Source organism: Microcebus murinus, chromosome 8 (assembly GCF_040939455.1).
Source record: "Microcebus murinus isolate Inina chromosome 8, M.murinus_Inina_mat1.0, whole genome shotgun sequence".
NCBI lineage: Eukaryota > Metazoa > Chordata > Mammalia > Primates > Cheirogaleidae > Microcebus > Microcebus murinus.
Genome location: NC_134111.1, coordinates 30,222,090 through 30,243,009, shown reverse-complemented (window position 1 = coordinate 30,243,009; position 20,920 = coordinate 30,222,090). Strand labels below are relative to the sequence as shown.

The 20,920-nt window shown below is 34.6% G+C and overlaps 1 protein-coding gene across 4 annotated transcripts in view; it reads right to left on the bottom strand.

Annotated features, from left to right (window-relative positions):
- The window catches only part of MBD5 (methyl-CpG binding domain protein 5), a 399,974-nt gene that overhangs the window by 205,694 nt on the left and 173,360 nt on the right, over positions 1-20,920 (bottom strand). For all 4 annotated transcript variants that reach the window (XM_076005508.1, XM_076005506.1, XM_076005509.1 and 1 more), the window contains one exon: positions 9,128-9,274. The gene's annotated coding sequence lies outside the window, so the exon portion shown is untranslated. The remainder of the gene's footprint in view (positions 1-9,127; positions 9,275-20,920) is intronic.

Here is a 20,920-nt window from a genome sequence, read left to right as displayed (position 1 = left end):
AACAGCATATACACACACATTCTAAACATGATTCTAATAGGACAGACATTGATGTTAACTATTTAGAGAAAAGCCCATTTTATAACCAATTTCAGAAATTACATGTTTGCCCAGAGTACAAATTTCTCATTTTTGAGTCATAGGGAAACTCTGAGGATAGAATAGCTCACTACATAGTGGTGTATTTTTTATTACACTCTTTACTGACCATATACACAAATGTTATTTATTTTACTGGACCTGAGTATTCTTACTGGAAATTCCATCTGGCTCTAAAATCAGAAATGTCCTTTAACTCATTTTTCTTTGATAGAAAAAAAAAATACTACAGTAGTATCTTCTGGTCACCAGACAGTTAACTGGCTCTTAAGTGCACTCAGAAGAGAAAAAGGACACCACCCAGAACACTGACCATGCAGTCTTGCTGTTATTAACTCTGCTGTTTTCCTATTCTTCCTCTGAATCACAGTCAGGCAGTTTATACTTCTTACATGGGATAATACTGAAACTGGAACCTCTGGAAGGCATAAACTTATCTCATAAGATTAATTTCATTAATCTGTACTTCTGGTACCTAGTAGTAAGGTCTTGGGTAAGTCATCCACACAGTAGTATCTGGCCTTCCAACATTATAGAATAATTATGGTAATAAAGGGAAGTAGCATTTATGAGTATCAATTAAGTTGTAGGCCGTGTGCCACATGCTGTACACATATTTTCACATTTAATATTAAAAAGCAACATTTTGAGATACATATAATCATTTCCACTTTACATAAGGGGACACTGAAGATGAAGTAACCTAATAACAAATAGCTGAGCCAGGAATCAAACCCAAGTCTAAGTGATCACACTGACTATAAAGTGAAATAACATAATATATGTGAATGTGAAATAATAAAGTGAGCAGGTAAATATGACAGTACAAAGAGACCCAGTGATTCAGGAAACGGTGAAGTAACTTCAATCACACCAACTCTCCCACTGATAACAATTATAAAAACTGTGGAAAAACGCTAAAACAAATAAGAAAAAAAAAAAACCCTACTATTTGAACAGGAAGAGTGAAAATTTGACCCTTGAAAGAAGAGAAAATCACTGAATAAAATCTACATTCATATGGCTTATTCTTGAGGTAAAAAGTTGTGAGAGGAGGTACAGCTTAAGAAGAAAGTTACAGTCTTATTGGCTTGAGGTATCAGAGGCCAGAACTGAGGGTTGAGAGAATGGCTGAAAATTGAGGAAAGGAGAGGAAGACTCCAGAAAAAAGGAAAAATAAAGAGGGGGAGTTATGAAATTTGTGTATGAACTCCCACCTAGGCTGTCCCCTAAACTGTACATGCATGGGGAAGACTCCATGAAACCAAGTGGAAAGTGATGGCTGGAAGACTAAAATAAGGATTTCTGCTACTGCCCACTGCAGAAGACAAAGAGTTTGAAGTTAAAATCCCATCAAATAAAAGCAGCTTGGCAATACTTAATGATTTCCTCAGGAGTCCTTGAAGAACATTTTAGGAGTAAAGGTTATATCTCTGGTCACCTTGGATTAAGGGCAAAACCAAAACAGACCTGCTCTAACAAAACATAAAACTAAGCCTCGCTAGATAAAGGCAGTCAGTGATTTAACTGTTAGGAAAAAAAGTCAATGCTCTTCAGAGGAAGGTAACAGAATCTAGAGTCTCCAAAATATATCATCTACATCCAGTGTACAATAAAAAATTTCTCAGACAGGTGAAGAAACAGCAAAATATGAACCAAATCCATAAAAAGGTAGCCAATATAAACAGACTGTGAGATGACTTATACACATATTTTCAGGCAGCTATTATCAGGAACATAAAGGAAAAGATCATCATAATGAATGCGCAAATAGCATTTCAGCAGAGAAATGGAAACAATAAAAATAGAATCAAGTGCACTTAAAAATTGTTAAAATAATAAATATTATATTATTTCCATTTTGCCATAATACATTGTTTTCAAAAGAATCAAATGGAAATTATACAACTCAAAAGTACAGTATCAATATGAAAAATTCATTGGATGGGCTTAACAACATATTGAGGATGGAAGAGAAACCAGCCAATGATCTTGAAGACAGAAATTTCTAAAGAATACTTAGTTCTGTGTAAGTTTTGTCATATGAAAAATCTCTGACAATTGCCTAAATACTATACATGGTATATGACCAAAAAGAAGCATACAATGATAAAACTATACAACATACCAAGTTATATATTAGAAATTTTCTTCATTGGATGAGCTTTACTAGAAGAAGCAGTAGATTTAATGTTAAAAATATATAATAAACTCATTCATTTTGAAAGGTCAACCACTTTTCTCAATTCTAATTTAAAGTAAATATCTTACGCGTAAAAATAAAAAGTAGCTCTGGTTTAAAAACATTATTACAGCAAAGGAAATATTATCAAAGTTCATTTACAAAGTATAACTATCAGGACAATTATAAATATAAATGCTATATACAATCTCTAAAGTCTTTAGGTCATCTCATTTGTTGATACATGTAATATGTTATCCTTTGATCATGAATCTGTAAGGCTATTATTTTATCTCTGATCTCAAACAAACAAAATGACAGTTATTGCTTCACAATCTTAAAAAATAGAGCTATAAAGTAGATGGGAAAGTGAATTATCAAGAAACTTATCTATGTCCAAGAAATGGTGCTGCCAAATATTCATAAACAAAACATATATATCTACTCATAGACCATTGTTTGTTTTTCCAGAGGTTGAACAAAAGAAAATAATTTTTAAAATACATTTTTCTTCCTTAATTCTATTCTCAGTTAAAAATATATACATATAAGATGGAGTTATGGGTTGAATTATGTTCCCCTAAAAGATATGTTCAAGTCCTAATTTGCAGTATCAATGAATGTGATCTTATTTGGAAATATAGTCTTTGCAGATGTAATCAAGTTAAGATGAGGTCATACAGAATTAGGATAGGCCCTAATCCAATATGACTGTGTCCTTATAAGAAGAAAAGAGATATAAACACACAGGGAGAATGCCATGTGATAATGGAAGCAGAGATTAAAGTAACGTGTCTATAAAACACAGAATGCCAAAAATTGCTGAATCTAAGTGAAGGCATGGGACAAATTCTCCCCTTCAGACTTCATAGAGCATGGCCCTGCCAACAACTTAATTTTGGACTTCTAGCATCCAGAACTGTGAGAGAATAAATTTCTGTTATTTTAAGCCACCCAGCTTGTGGTAATTTGTTACAGCAGACCTATATGAAACTAATATAACAAAACTGCCTATTTACTTTTATTTTTCTAGTGGAAATATCAAGTCAGTTTCTCAGACCAAATAAATGTCTGATCAATGTATACATAAAAGATATGTAATCTCAAGCAGATTCTTCAAATCACTCTGTCCTGTAAATGGAATTTCTCCAAATACTAGTGGTTGACATAAAGGTAAAATTTTAGAACAAGCAATAACTCCATGAACACTCTAAATGTTTTCTACAAAATTTGGAATGTCCATAGTTTTCATGACCGTCAGGTTAATGACCATTGGTATGATGGTTTTTAATGGTGATTCCTGGACAAAATTGCATTTTCACATTTTTAAACATGAACTTTAAATTGCTTACTTAGATACTTCAATGTGAACATAATTTAGTAGCATTACGACAGACAATGACATTAAAGAAATTTGGCATGAACACAATAGACAAATTCCTTGGTTTTTTGTTTGTTTGTTTGCTTGTGTGAAGTAACTGCATCACCTATTTATTGAATTATGTGCTAGGCAACTGTTAAGTTCCTAAGCTTTTTACTTATATTATCTATCCGGTTTAATCCTCACAATTACATTATTAGCACCCAAATTTTAAAGATGTACAAACTGGGGGTCAAAGAAAATAACTAATTTCCCCAAGTGACACAGCTGGTGGGTGGCACTGTTGTGGTTCATCAGTCAGTATTAATCTATTCTGTGAATTTGCACTATGTGTATAGGCATACCTTGACTTATTATTTTTTGCTTTATTGAGCCTCAAATTTATTGCGTTTTTTATAACTTGAAGGTTTTTGGCAACCCTGTGGCTAGCAAGTCTCCTGGTGCCCCTTTTCCCACAGGACGTGCTCACTTTGAGTCTCTGTGTCACATTTTGGTAATTCTCACAACATTTTGAACCCTTTCGTTATTATTATATCTGCTATGGTGATCTGTGATCAGTGATCTTTGATGTTTCTACTGTAACTGTTGTGGGGCAACACTAACTCTGCTCATATAAAACAGCAAATTAATTGATAAATGTGTATGTTCTGATTTCTCCATTTCCCAGTTGTTCTCTCATCTCTCTCTTGCTCCTTGGGCTTTCCTATCTCCTAAACCCAACAATATTGAAAATAGGCCAATCAGTAACTCTATAATGGCCTCTAAGTGTTCAAGTGAAAGAAAGAGTCACATGTTTCTCGTTTTAACCCCAAAACTAGAAATGAATAACCTTAGTGAGGAAAGCATGTCAAAAGCTGAGATAAGTCAAAAGCTGAGACAGGCCAAAAGCAAGGTCTCTTGTGCCAAACACTTAGCCATATTAGAATACAAAGGAAAATATTTTGAGGGAAATTAGAAGTGATATTTCACCTGTAATCCTAGCACTCTGGGAGGCCGAGATGGGTGGATCATTTGAGCTCAGGAGTTCAAGACCAGCATGAGCAAGAGCAAAACCCCCTCTCTACTAAAAGAATAGGAAGAAATTAGCTGGACAACTAAAAATGTACAGAAAAAGTTAGCCGGGCATGGTGGCGCATGCCTGTAGTCACAGCTACTGGGGAGGCTGAGGCAGTAGGATTGCTTGAGCCCAGGAGTTTGAGGTTGCTGTGAGCTAGGCTGACGCCAAGGCACTCTAGCCCAGGAACACAGTGAGACTCTGTCTCAAAAAAAAAAAAATAAATAAAATAAAATAGTTCAGTGATATTTCAGTGAACACATGAATGATAAAAAAACAAAACAGCTTTATTGCTGATATGGACAAAGTTTTAGTGGTCTGGATAGATTAAATGAGCTACAACATTCCCTTAAATGAAAGCATAATACAGAACAAAACCCTAACTCATTCTATGAAGACTGAGAGAAGAAGAAGCTGCAGAACAAAAGTTTGAGTAGCAGAGGTTGGTTCATGAGACTTAAGGACAGATGCCATCTCCATAACATCAAAGTGCATGGTGAAGCACCAAGTACTGCTGGAGAAGTTGGAGCAAGTTGTGCAGAAGATCTAGCTAAGATAACTAATCAAAGTGGCTGCATAAACAACAGATTTTCAACGTAGGTGAAATGGCCTTATACTGGAAAAGATGCCATCCAGGACTTTCACATCTAGACAGGAGTCAATATCTGACTTCACAGCTTCAAAGGACAGACTGACTCACTTGTTAGGGGCTACTGCAGCTGGTGATTTCAGGTTGAAGCCAATGCTCATTTACCATTCCAAAAATCCTAGGGTTCTTAAGAATTATGTTAAGTCTACTCTGCCTGTTCTTTGTAAAAGGAAAAACAAAGCCAGGAGGACAGCATATCTGTTTACAACATGGTTTACTGAATATTTTAAGCCCACTGTTGAGACCTACTGCTCAGAAAAAAAAGACTCCTTTCAAAATATCATTGCTCATTGACAATACACCTAGTAATCCAAGAGGTCTGATGGAGCTATACAAGGAGATTAATGTTGTTTTTTGAGTGCTAACACAATATCCATTCTGCAGCCCATGGATCAAGGAGTAATTTCAACTTTCAAGTCTTACTATTGAAGAAAGATCTTTCATAAGGCTATATATAACTGCCATAGATATGATTCCTCTGATGGATCTCGGCAAAGTATATTGTAAACCTTTTGGAAAGGATTCACCATTCTAGATGCCACTAAGAACATTCATGATTCTTAAGAGGATTCAAAAGATCAACATTGACAGGAGTTTGGGGGTCAGGAATGGTGACTTCTATCTGTAATCCTAGCCCTCCGACAAGTCAAACCATGAAGATCATTTGAGGCCAGGGTTTGAGAGCAGCCTGGGCAATAGCAAGACCCTGTTGCTACAAAAAACAGGAGTTTGGAAGAAGTGGATTCCACCCCTCATGGATGACTTTGAGGGGTTTAAGGCTTCTGTGGAGGAAGTAACTGCAGATGTGGTGGAAACTGCAAGAGAACTAGAATTAGAAGAGGAGCCTGGAGATGTGACTGAATTGCTCCAATGTCATGATAAAACTTTAACAAATGAGGAGTTCCTTCTTATGGATGAGCAAAGAAAGTGGTTTCTTTTTTTTTTTTTTTTTTTTTTTTTGAGACAGAGTCTCGCTTTCTTGCCTAGGCTAGAGTGAGTGCCGTGGCGTCAGCCTAGCTCACAGCAACCTCAAACTCCTGGGCTCGAGTGATCCTTCTGCCTCAGCCTCCCGGGTAGCTGGGACTACAGGCATGCGCCACCATGCCCGGCTAATTTTTTATATATATATCAGTTGGCCAATTAATTTCTTTCTATTTATAGTAGAGACGGGGTCTCGCTCTTGCTCAGGCTGGTTTTGAACTCCTGACCTTGAGCAATCCGCCCGCCTCGGCCTCCCAAGAGCTAGGATTACAGGCGTGAGCCACAGCGCCCGGCCAGAAAGTGGTTTCTTGAGATGGAATCTACTCCTGGTGAAGATACTGTGAACAGTGTTGAAATAACAACAAAGAATTTAGAATAGTACATAAACTTAGTTGATAAGGCAGTGGCAGTGTTTGAGAGAATGGACTCCAATTATGAAATAAGTAAAATGCTATCAAATAGCATCGCATGCTACAGAGAAATCTTTCATGAAAGAGTTAACAGATGCATCAAACTTCATTTTAGCCTAATTTTAAGGAATTGCCACAGCTATCCAACCTTCAACCTTTTAGACTGTAAAAATTTTTACTACTAAAACTTGTAAATAATTCTAAAAATATGGGAAATAAATGAAATTGTACTTTGGATTAGAATTATAAATATCTGTGGTTTATTAATGACATAGTCTTAAATAGAATGAAATTAATAAAGAATACATGCCTTTATTCTTAATATAATGTGGATGACCGATAAATTAAAGCTATCTGACATAGATATGTTCCAGTAGTTAAAAAATAACTGAACTCAAAATAAGACATACGTGGATGAGTTAATAAAGGAAATGTTAGAGAAAGAAATTTAATAGTACAGTCGGTTTACTGTATTCACAGATTCCAAGTTCAAAAACTCAACTAACCTTGGATCAAATATATTCAGGAAAAAAGATAATAAAAAATAACAAGATGATAATAAGAAATAAACATATAAAAACCAGTATAGTCTCTATTTACATCGCATTTACACGATATTTGATATTATAAGTTATCTAGAGATGATTTAAAGGGTAAGCAAGGATGTGCATGGCTTATATGCAAATAATATGCCATTATATATAGGGACTTGTATGTTCTCAGTCCTGGATCCAATCCCCTGCAGATACAGAGGGACAAATATAGGTTGTTTATGGAGAAGCCTGGTTTATGGGAACTATTTTCACTAATTAGGCAATGGTCAATTTTTAGTAGTTTTAAAAAATATGTAAGTGGTTTATATCAAGCTAAGAAAATATTTAAATAATGTTTAAAGAATAATTCTGGGAAAACAAGTTTTTGAGACAGCAACTTAATAAAATTGCACAAAGTGTTGTAAGAATTTTCTACTCCTGAGAGCTGTTATACGAAATTGGTTTGCTGAAGGAAGCAGTGGAATCTATTTCTTTGAAGATCCTTACAAACAGAAGGCATATATTATGAGCAGTTTGGAAAGGTTTAGGTGTATCTCTGCCAGAAGGCAGTCGGTGGATAACTGCTTCATGGTTCTATAAAGCCCAGTGACTGCATAATAATACTATTGTTATAACTGTGAGGCAAGGGCAACACAGCTGCTTTTTCTTTGGTGATCAGGATTTGCTGTCCAAAGAGTTGCAGAATAAACTGAATGTAATTAGATGAAATTTTCCCCAACAGAAAAGCAAGAATTAATTTTGACTCTAGTTACTGAAAGAAAACTCAGAATCTCTACACTGGACTTTTTAAACATTTATATGGTCTCCTTTACTTATATAAAGTATTCCTCTGATGCGAAACTTAAAAAGCAGACATGTTTGCTGGATGACCTTAGGCTGATGAGTTGAATTAACACTAAATAAAAAATTCTGAGCTTATTCTCAACTTATATAAATATCTACATTAATGGGTGCTTTTTATTTTTTCATTAAAACAGTTTCTTTGTATAAAATCCTTCGAAAAATTTAATTTTAGTGAATTCTACTTACATTTTTAAAAGTTTATTTTTATTTCACTTTGTTTTCATCTGATGTTTTTATTTTTCATAAATGTGGAAATGAATGCAGATTCCTTGTAAGTTTTTTCTTTTAAATATGGTTGACTTCTCTCCAAGCAAATTTTTCTTTTAAAGGGAATGTAATTAATTTCAATTTTGAAGGTGGTACCTGTGGTCCACGATCCTTGCCCAACTGCTCTTCTTGGAGCAATAGCAGCTGTCATGAAATTAACTAAAAGTTCAATGAAATCTTTTGATGAAAGATTTTTAGAAAATATAAAGCTGTAAGGGACGTAAAGGGATTGCTTTCCAAGATTTTGGAGCATTTTAGAATAGTTGTTAAAGATAAAAGAGAAAAAATGCTAGAATACTAAAAAAAACCATAAATGGCACAGATAAGTCTAAAATAAATATAAAATAATTCTAATTTCCCAATCTATTTAATATTTGCAGTTATGTTTTATGTGTGTTCAAGACAGATACGAAAAGCCCTATTTTCAAATAAAGGTTCTTAATTTCTGTTATTTAAATGCTTATTTTTTATTTAGGGATTTAAGTAGCCTTATTCTATGTAATACTCCAGAAAAGGGCAAATGCATCTTAATGTAATTTTTTAGATGAAATAATGCTAAAGAGAAAAAATAAAAGAAATAGCTTGACTTATATAAATATCTACATTAATGGGTGCTTTTTATTTTTTCATTAAAACCCAAGATAATTCCACTTATTTCTGCATAGTTAATATCAGAAAACTCATAGCACAAAGATTTCATTGCTTGCCTCCAAAAATTTGTTGACATCCTCTGTTTCCGTCTGTCAAGGTGGTCATTCCTCTGTGTTTGGTGGAACTAGAAAAGTAGCAGGGTTATATGGATTGACGAAGGAAAATGTTCTGTGCTCTTGGTTTCTGGTAGTATTTCCTTGATCCTGTTAAAAGGGAAACCAGGGTGAACATACCAATTTTGAACACATAGCCAAAATATGTACATTTTTAGATTCATATTTTTAAAAATTTTGAGATTTTTACGTGGTCTCATTTAGAGTCATAGAATTTTAGAGTCTAACACAAAGGACTTGCTAAATTTATTGCTGACAGCAAAAAAGGGGCTATAACAATCAGGTGATTCAATCCATTTTACACCACAGGAAACTGAAATTCAGAGAGGTTAAATAACTCAACCAACGTTATAGCCAGTTAGTGGCAGATCTGGCAGAGGAACCAGTTGTTATTATTCCAAGTGTGGAACTCTTTTCTCCGGTTGTCTCTCAGCAGGTAGAAGAGAAGCATCCTTGAGAACAGGGAGGGAGATTGGGAAAAGCACTATCATGACCAAGCTAATTTGACAGCCCTAATACTTAGGGAAAAATCTAGAACAAAAACCAATAAACCGGATAGCATAATAATATTTAGATCATTACTTCATAGTATAACACTTGCTCAATGGAAACCTGGAAGATATTATTTTATTAAAATATTGGCTGGATGTGGTGGGTCACGCCTGTAATCTGGGAGGCCAAGGTGGGAGGATTGCTTAAGGCCAGACGTTCAAGACCATCCTGAGCAAGAGCAAGACCCCGTCTCTACAAAAAATAGAACAAATTAGCCAGCCAGTGGTGTACACCTGTAGTCCAGCTACTTGGGAGGCTGAGACAGGAGAATCGCTTGAGCCCAAGAGTTTGAGGTTTCAGTGAGCTATGACGATGCCACTGTACTCCAGCCTAGGCAATAGAGCAAGACTTTGTCTCCAAAAAAAAAAAAGAAATATATATATATATATATATATATAAATATATATATAAAATTAAGATATTTTGTTAAAAAGTATCTATATAACTAGACAGCATTAAATTTCTGAATTACATCCAGAGCCATGATCGTTTATTTTCTCCAATCCTTACTACTGCAATAATCTTAACCACATAGCAAAAGAGTGATATTTTTATTATCCACAGAACAACAGAGTCATAGTTTTCAAAATAAAATTGAATTTAAGACACTCCTTTGTCCAAAATCCCTCAAGACTTCCCATAACATGTATGATTAAATTCAAAGGCCTGATCTTTGCCTTACATGAACTGGCTCCTGGTTACATCTCTGAGAGCCTATCTCATCACTCTTCTCCTTGGTTGGTATTCTACAGCCTTAGTGGCTTTAATGTTCTTCTTGATGATAGCACATGCTTGGTTTACATCTTTGACCTTGATTTTTCCTCAGATTGGAACACTTCCCCAGATAGCCACATGTCTCCTCCCACAGACTGAAACACTCTTTTCCCTTAAGAGCTCCATGATATGCTTCTGGAATCTGCTCAAATTTCACTTCTCAGAGAGGCTTCTTTTACCACTCTAGCTAAACAACCTCTGCTCCAACCGTGACCCTTCTCTCTCCACTGGCCCTCATTCTCTATATCCATATGTACTTTATTTCCATTCCCAGTATTTATAATTCCTAGCTCTTATACAGCCCCATGATCCCTTTGTGGGCCACAGATCTTTAGAAATTAAGTATTTTCTGAGTCTTTAAAGGTAATATGGTACCTGTACTATAATTACGTAACATGCTCCACTCTCTGCCCCCCATCCAAAAGGTCTGGGATAGCACTTTGGAATCAAAGTTGTTAATATCTTTACAGCAAAACATATATTCATTGTAAGTAGGAGTTTTAAAAAGACTACAAATAGTCTCTTATATGCTTTAACTACCAAATGAGTTAAGATCGGGTCAGGTTTTACCACTATAAGAGCTGAAAAAACTTCCAGATTTCAGAGCTTTCTGATTTTAGAATTGCAGGTAAGGGATTGAAACATACTACATATTAATTTGTTAGTTGCCTATCTCCCCCATATAACGTATGCTCATGAGAACATAGATGTGTTTTGTTTTGATTTTGCTCTGTATGTCTAGTGCCTAAGAGAAAATAATGACTCCATAAATATTATTATGTAGATAAATGAAGGCCTCTGTAAGAATTAGTTGGAGTTTTTATTTCCACATTTTAATTAAACCTTATAGTCATCTGACAGTTGAAGGAATAGTTGGAAAAAATCTTTTAAAAATTCTTAAAATTATTTCTTCTTTTAAGGCTTAATGAAAGGCAGAAGTATAGAAATAAATATGATAAACAGTATTTATATAAACTACAAGGAAAAACACCTGGGCTGTGTGCTAGAGGAGGAAGAGTTCTCAACTAGAATTCTAGAGATCTAGGTTGGCTTCCTTGCATTTTTTTCTATTTAACTACTTGTCTATTTATAATTCATCTATCCATCTTCCATTCATCCTGTTCAATTTCTTTGACTTAGAAATCTCACCATTTTGGCTCAACTGATTATCTGTAAAGTGAGAGTGTAGAACTCAATCCATAGCAGTGCTATGATTCTACTAACAGTTAAATAATTGTGGCAATAACCAAACTATCTTAGAAGTTGGCTGATCAGTGTGAAAAAAATATAATCTTGTTTATCTATTTTACAATTAAAACAATAGAGACTAGCTCTTTGATTAAATTTAAGCATGTTTGTTTGACTCCAATAAAGTGACACATTTGCCAAATATGTATTTCATGTTATAGCTACACAATACTGAATTTTTGTGTGCGTTTCTGCATAAAAGTACGCCTAATAAGAACAAACATTTATTAAGCATTTTGATATGTGCCAGGAACTATTTTAAGGTTTTTCATATGTTAACCTTACAACAACTCTATTAGGTGGGTACTAATATAGTCAAGTGCCGTGTAATTTCATTTCAGTCAACTATGGATGGCATGTATGACAATGGTTCCATAAGATTATCATGAAGCTGAAAAATTCCAATCACTTAGTACTTACTATATTATACTTCATCATTATTTTAGGGTATACTTCCACTTATGTAAAAAAAAAAAAAGGTATCTGTAAAACAGCCTCAGATAGGTCATTCAGGAAGGATTCCAGAAGAACACATTGTTATCCAGGAGCTCCATGGTTGTTATTGCCCCTGAAGACCTTCCAGTAGGACAAGATGTAGAGGTGAAAGATAGTGATATTAATGATCCTGACCTTGTGTAGGCCTAGGTTAATGTATGTGCTTGTGTCTTAATTATCACAAAAAAGTTAAAAAAGTAAAAAATATAAAATAAAAAGATTTTCAAATAGAAAAAGCTTATAGAATAGGATAAAAAATATTTTTATACAGTTAAACATGTTTGTGCTTTAAGCTAAATGTTACTATAAATGGGTCAAAAGTTAAAAAAATTATAAATTTACAATGTAAAAAAGTTCTAGTAAGTTAAGGTTAAAGAAAGAATTTTTAAAAATAAATTTAGAGTAGTCTAAATGTATGTACAGTGTTTGTAAAGTCTACAGTAGTACACAGTAATGTCCTAGGCCTTCACCCAATCACTTCTCACTCACTGACTCACCCAGAGCAACTTCCAGTCCTTCAAGCTCCATTCATCATTATTGCTCTATACAGGTATGTCATTTTTTTATCTTTTATACCATATTTTTACTGTACCTCTTCTATGTTTAAGTCTGTTTAGATAAACAGATACTTATTGTGTTACAATTGCTTACAGTATTCAGTACACTAAGATGCTGTGCAGGTTGTAAGCTAGGAGTAATAGGCTATACCATATAGCCTCATTGTGTAATATACTCCAGATACAGGGAACCTGCAGCCTCAAGGCCACATGTGGCCCTACAGAGCCTCAAGTGGAGCCCCTCAACTGAATCCAGACTTCACAGAACAAATGCTTTTAATAAAAATTTGAATTCCATCAAAAGGCCACATTCAAGGATCCAGAAGGCCACATGTGGCCCCAAAGCTGTAGGTTCCCTTGTGCAAGCACACTATGATGTTCACTTATTGAAGAAATAACCTAATGAGGCATTTTTCAGAAAGAATCCCCATTGTTAAGTTATACATGTCTGCATTATCCCCTGTGGTAGATTAGATTACTCCGCTCTTCCCTCAACATACGTCCATATAAAGTGTGCACCTCTCTATGCTCTGACTTTGGGCTTAGCCGTGTGACTTTCTTTAGCCAATGGATAGCAGACATCACCCAGGTAGAGCCTTGAAATATGCGTATGCAGCTGGGTCTGTCCCCTTGCAATCCTGTCTTTCATTCTGAGAAAAAAAATGGCTCAGGTATCTGTTGGTCCAAGGAAGATGAAAGACATGTGATATAGACCTGTACTCATTTTCCATCTAGAACAAAGTCCAGCTGAACTCAGCCTGGATCCGACTTACTCCAGGTTACACACAAATTTCTGAGGAAGAATTAAATGCTTATTGTGGTATGCCATATGCCAGTGACATTTTTTTTGGTTGTTTGTATTGCAGGAGCTTCTTTCCTTTTCACAGAGAATGAAAGTAAGGGGCAGAGATTGAGTATCTTGCGCAAACTTTCACAGCTAGTTAAATGGTAGAGCTGGGATATGAAGCCATGCAAGTCTGGCTCAAGGGTCTATACACTTAAGCCCCATGCTATATTGCCACTATAACTACAGAATACTGGTTATATTATATGATATTAAACTATTTGCTGATATGCTAGTGGATCATCTGGTACATATTAAAATTCATTATTGTAAATATACTCCACATAATTTGGCATTGGTATAAAGCTCTACTCTGGAGAAAAATAATGTCCCCAGAGCTACCGTTGTTCCTTTCCTTCCCCCCTCTCAATTTCATGAGATACTCCAGTATTTTCTCAGAAAGTGCCCTTTTCATATAAGCTTACTAAAATCTTTCTTATTGTAACCTTCAGAAATTTCACCAAAACAAGGTAAAAAATATCCACTGTTCTTTGTTATAATTTAAAAGTGCAGAGGAAGGATTTCTTAAAGAAGACACCAAATAAAGCTTGCATTTGTTTTATAGCCTATAAAAGTAATTTTGCAATTTATAGCTATGGATAGTATATCCTCGATACTCATTAAAAATTCTTCTGTATTTTAAAAAATAAGGTTCATGGACCCTGAAGGAGTCTGTGGACGTAACTATATTTCAGTAAGTATGAATAAAGTAGATTCCCTTTGTAATACTATGTATTTTATTTTATGCATTAAAACATTTTATTTCTAATGAGCTTTCTATACTCCTGGTAAGCAAAGCAAGTGAACATATGGCATTATTTATGTCACTGATTTACTCAGAAGCTATTTATGAGACCCAAATATATTCCAGATACTGTTTTAGGTGCTAGAGATATAGCAAGGACAAAACAGACAAAAATTTCTGCCCTCGCAGAGTAGTGATAAGATAGAATACGTGGAATGCAATTTGAAAATTTCATAGTACTATTAGTAATGAACCTGATACATTTACCACAGTGAGGAGATAAGAGTAGCTTGAAATGTGACAGTAATAAATACAAAACGCCTAGAGGAAATTAATGTGCAATCCTTAACCTATATCGAGTTTTCAAGTGATATATCAATATATGAAGGGAGCTGCATCAGAAGTCATATGTAAAAGCAATAATAAAGTGCAACCCACCACCACAATGGCAATAAAGGTAAATGGCAATAGTAAGGTAAAAGTGTTTTTACCTTACCAGTGTTTCATATCCTCTATTATAACTTCTTAATACTCATTTATAATGAGCAGGTGAGAAAATAGAGCCTTTAGAAGTTTAAGAAACTTGATCGCCAAGTTTTAAGAAACTTGACTACAGACCAGGCCCAGTGGCTCACGCCTGTAATCCTAGCACTCTGGGAGGCCGAGGCGGGCAGAGTTCGCTCAAGGTCAGGAGTTCGAAACCAGCCTGACCAAGAGAGAGACCCCATCTGTACTTAAAATAATTGATCAACTAAAAATGGTGGTGCATGCCTGTAGTTCCAGCTACTCGGGAGGCTGAGGCAGAAGGACTGCTTGAGCCCAGGAGTTTGAGGTTGCTGTAAGCGAGGCTGACGCCACGGCACTCTAGCCGGGGCAACAGAGGGAGAGAGACTCTGTCTTAAAAAAAAAAAAAAAAAGAAAGAAAAGAAACTTGACTGCATCTCCCAGTTTTATTTCCATTGAACCACACTACATCATTACAACCAAAGACAAGTCTCACAGCAGGCAGTGTTGAAATTTCCTTTTATTTAATTCTATGAACTACTTGTCAAGTGGGACAGAGAAGCAACATTACTGGGGTCACACAGAAGCTGCTAATGGTAACAAATTGAAATTCTTCATTTGAAGGCATAAGCACAGATCAGTAAGGACTTTGGGATGGTGTGACAGATGTGGTCCTGGAGAAATTTAAGAATATATTACTGAAGTAGATTTTCCCAACCAATGGGTTTAACTATCTACAGCAGAAGTTGGCAAACTTCAGCCAACTGAACAAATCCACTCTGCCACCTGTTTTTCTATGGCCTGTGAGCCAAGAATGGTTTTTACATTTTTGAATGGTTCAAAAAATGTCAAAAGGAGAAAAATACTTCATGACACTTAAAAATTACATAAAATTCAAATTTCAGTGTCCATAAATAAAGTTAAAACACAGCCGCACTCATGTATTGTCCAGGGCTGCTTTCACACTACAACAGCAAAGCTGAGTAGCTCCAGACAAACCTGGCTCTCAAAGCCTAAAGTATTTACTATCTGGCCCCTTGCAGAAAAAGTTTGTTGACCTCTGGTCTAGAAGATTGCAGAGTTAATGTTAAAGGCAGTAATGACATCTGTCTAAACTTATAATTTAAGAAGTGAGTAACTGAATAGTTATTTAAATAATTCTTTCTCTTAAAATGGAAGGATTTGAGAGCACCCAAGGCACAGGAGTAAATAACCTAAGGGACCAAGAAGCATGCTCATATCTTAGCCATTCAGTCAGCTGATCACTTGGATGATCTCCTAGACACCATGTATTTTTTTTTATTATTATTATACTGGTTTAAATTATTTAACTTGCAGTGCTACATTTTAAAATTTCCTGCCATATAGATTGTCAGTTAAAGACAGCACAAAAAAAGCTGTTGGTGACATATGATTAAGGAGAAGCATAAAAATTCTTTGAAGTCTATAAATCTGCCACAAGATGACCTCCCCACATCTGTAAGTTGCATTTATGTAATTAAAAGGAACAAGTCCCAAATACTTTAAAAGTCAGCATTTAAAAAATTTGGTGATGATCCTAAACAAAATTTTCTTATTTAGAAATTAAAACCAGTTGACTAAGAGAGCATAAAATATAAAGAACTCTAAAATATAACATCATAAAAGCAATTTTGCATATATTTTTGGTGCTGTAACTTAGATTTACTTTTTAATATCCATTTAAATACTCATTTAGCCTCAAAGTCAAATGCCATTTAAAACACTATCTTATTTTTATATTTACTGTTGGTAAGTTATCCTACCCTATACCACCTCACACATAATGTAAAGTAAATTAAATAGCAGGTCACTTACTGCAAGTGAAAAAAGTTTTACTGTCTTTGTTTTGCATATAAATATTAGTCTATACTTAAAATAAACTTTAATGGTATAATTTTTAACAATATCATTCCTAAAATTTTTGTAACTCAAAAATAGTGACATCTTTTTTGAAAATCTTACTGTTTACCTGGTAAAAAATGTTAAGAAACACTATACTGAAGAAGAGGAAAAAATTAAGTGATAATATTCATTCATACCACCTATTCATCATTATTCCTTCACCAAATGCGTAAGTACAAACTCCTTACCAGACACTGTGGAAAAGAGGCAAGAGATAAATGACAGTTCTTGCTTTTAAGGAGCTTATATAGGCTGGTAGTTTAGAAAAGAGACAAGTATAAAGATTGTTAAAATACAGTTTGATAAGTTCTCTGTTAGATGTAAAGTAAACTGCTGGTAGAAGTAAAGAAGCTGCTCCATTATAGTTTAAGACAAAAACGAACTCAGTGGTGAGAACAAAAAGGACAGAACAGGCCGGGCGCTGTGGCTCACGCCTGTAATCCTAGCTCTTGGGAGGCCGAGGCGGGCGGATTGCTCAAGGTCAGGAGTTCAAAACCAGCCTGAGCAAGAGCGAGACCCCGTCTCTACTATAAATAGAAAGAAATTAATTGGCCAACTGATATATATATGTAAAAAATTAGCCGGGCATGGTGGCGCATGCCTGTAGTCCCAGCTACTCGGGAGGCTGAGGCAGAAGGATCACTCAAGCCCAGGAGTTTGAGGTTGCTGTGAGCTAGGCTGACGCCACGGCACTCACTCTAGCCTGGACAACAAAGTGAGACTCTGTCTCAAAAAAAAAAAAAAAAAAAAAAAAAAGGACAGAACAAATGGGAGATTTTAATATGATGGGCATACTGACCAATTAGATGAGGTAAGTAGGACAAAGCTTTAAAATTGTTGTCAATATGAATGTCTTTTATCTAGAGATATAAGGAAAAGAAAGGAAGGATCTAATGAATGTTTACTTAGAAAAAAAAGGCTAAATTGAAAATTCTCCTCAACAGATGACCAAATCCTCTAATAATTTTCAGATATTATATTAATGGTACCAGTGGCAATACCTCTTAATTCTATTCGATTGGGGATTAGATTTCAACATATGAATTTTGGGTGGACAGAAACATTCAGACCATAGTACTAAGTAATACATAAAACCAAAAATCTCCAACAACACAATACATATAATAAAATGGTCATATATGGCAAACTCAGCTAGATGGGCTACTCTTACATCAACATAATCAGCATTAGAATGTAATAAAAAAGGTATTCATTGTAAAATCAAATAAAGAAGTTACAATATATTATGCCAATGACAATAAAAGACAGAGGTAATCATAAAGGTTAAAAATAACATTTGGGACCAGGCATAGTGGTTAATGCCTATAATCCTAGCACTCAGGGAGGCCGAGGTGGGAGGATTGCTTGAACTCAGGAGTTCGGGACCAGCCTGAGCAACAGTGAGATGCCATCTCTATTAAAAATAGAAAAAGTAGCCGGTGTCGTGATGTGCACCTATAGTCCCAGCTGAGGGAGGCTGAGGCAGGAGAATCACTTGAGCCCAGGAGTTTGAGGTTTTGGTGAGCTATGATGATGCCACTACACTCTAGCAAGGGCCACAGAGTGAGACTTTTTCTCAAAAAAGAAAAAAAAATTGGATTTGAAAATTTTTATGTTAAATATAAAGATGTTTAATGAATTCCATGCAGAAACATAACTGGAGACAATTAAAACTTAATTTGATTCAAATAAATTTGACTATAATTTATAGAGGCACCTGGTGACCCTATTTCTATTAACTTTATAATTCATGGAAATATTTGCTTTGTTATTAAAGTTTCTAAGAAAAGTAAGTAATTAAAGAGAGGAGAAAAGTTGGGGAATGAAGAGACCATCTTGTAGTAGTCAAATGATGTTCACAGACAACTTTGAAAAAAAAAACAAGGTAATTAAAAATGTAAAACAAACCACAAGAGTACATATTCTTCTCAGCACATGGAACATTCTCAAAGATAGACTATATATTAAGCCATAATACAAGTCTCAATAAATTTTAAAAACTGAAATCATATCAAGCATCTTTTCAGAACACAGTAGAATAAAATTAGAAATAAATTCCAAGATGAATACCTAAAAATATATAAAACATAGAAATTAAACAACATGCTCATGAATGATTTTGGGTCAATGATGAAATTAAGACAGAAATTAAAAATAATTTTGAAACTAATAAAAATAGAGAGACAACATACCAAAATTTATGAGATACAATAAAAGCAGTGCTAAGTGGGAAGTTTAGTCCATTAAATGTCTACATAAAAAAAATTAGAAAGATCACAAATTAACCTAACATCATACCTCAAGGAACTAGAAAAAGAAGCTAGAAGAAGAAAAGAAATAACAAAGATCAGAGCAGAATTAAATGAAATTGAGAACAAAAAAACAATATAAAGGATCAACAAAGCAAACGGTTCTTTGAAAAGATAAACAAAATTTGTAATTGATAGACTGCTAAGTAGACTAACCAAGAAAAGAGAGAGGATTCAAATAAATACAATCAAGATGAAAAAGGAGACATTAGAAGTGATGCCACAAAAATACAAAATATCATTAGAGACTATCATTAGAGCTACTACTACTAGCTCTACTCTTACAAACTAGAAAACCTGGAGGAAATGGATACATTTCTGGAAATGTATAACCCGCCAAAATTGAACCAGGAAAAAACAGAAATACGAAATAGACAAATAATGAGCAGTGAGACTGAATCAATAATGAAAAAAAAACTCCCAAGAAAAAATAGCCCAGGACCAGATGGACTCACATTTGAAATCTACTAGATGTACAAAGAACTAGTACCAATCCTACTAAAACAGTTCCCAAAAAAATCAAGGAGGAAGAGATTCCCCCTAACTCATATGAAGCTAGTATCACCCTGAAGCAAGTATCAAAGCCAGGAAAGGATGCAACAAAAAGGAAAATTACAGACCAATATAACTTATCAACTTACATGCAAAAATCCTCAACAAAATGCTAGGAAACCAAATCCAATAGTACATCAAAAAGATAATACATCACAATGAAGTTTTATTCCAGGAATGCAAGGATGGTTCAATATACTCAAATCAATAAATGAGATTGAAGAACCAAAAACAAACACCTTGCTTGGAGGGAACGGGAGAACATTATCATAAGTGAAGTATCTCAGAATGGAAAACCTAATACTACATGTTCTCATTTATAAGTGTGAGCTAAACAATGAATATTTATGGTCATAAAGTGACATTATGGACATGGAAAACTAAGAAGGGGGAAAGTGGTGGAGATGAGCAATAAAAATCTACCTATTGGGTACAAGGTACATTAGTCTGATAACCAGTACATGAAAACTCTGACTTTAGCATTATATTATTCATCAATGTAACAAAAAACACTTGTATCCCCGAAATTGATTGAAATTTTAAAAATCATAAAAAATAAAAAAATAATAATTAGAATAACCAAAAGAAAAAAGGAAAATAAAACCCAGATGATAAAATTCATGATAAAAAAACCTTCAACAAATAGGCACAGAGGGAACATACCTCAAAATACTAAAAGCCATATATGAAAAACTCACAGCCAACAGCCTATTTCATGGGGAAGCATTGAAAGCATTCTCCCTAAGAAATGAAAAAAGAAAAGGATGCTCATTTTACCACTTCTATTCATTACAGTACTGGATGTTATACCCAGAGAAATCCAATAAGAGAAAGAAATAAAACATATCTAAACTGGAAAAGAGGAAGTCAAAGTATTTGTTTGCTGATGACATGATTTTATACCTAGAAAACTCTAACTTCTTAAACAGACTCCTAGATTTGATAAATGAATTCAGTAAAGTTACAGGATACAAAATTAACATATGAAAGTCGGTAGTATTTCTATACACCAATAACAATCAAGCTGAGAACCAAATCAAGAAGTCAATCCCATTTATAATAGCTAGGAATCTATTTAATACCCAGGAATATATTTAACCAAGGTGATGAATTATCTCTACAAGGAAAAATAAAAAACACAGATGAAAGAAATTGTAGATGGCACAAACAAATGAAAAAAAAAAAACATCCCATGCTCATGGATTGAAAGAATCAGTATCATTAAAATGACCA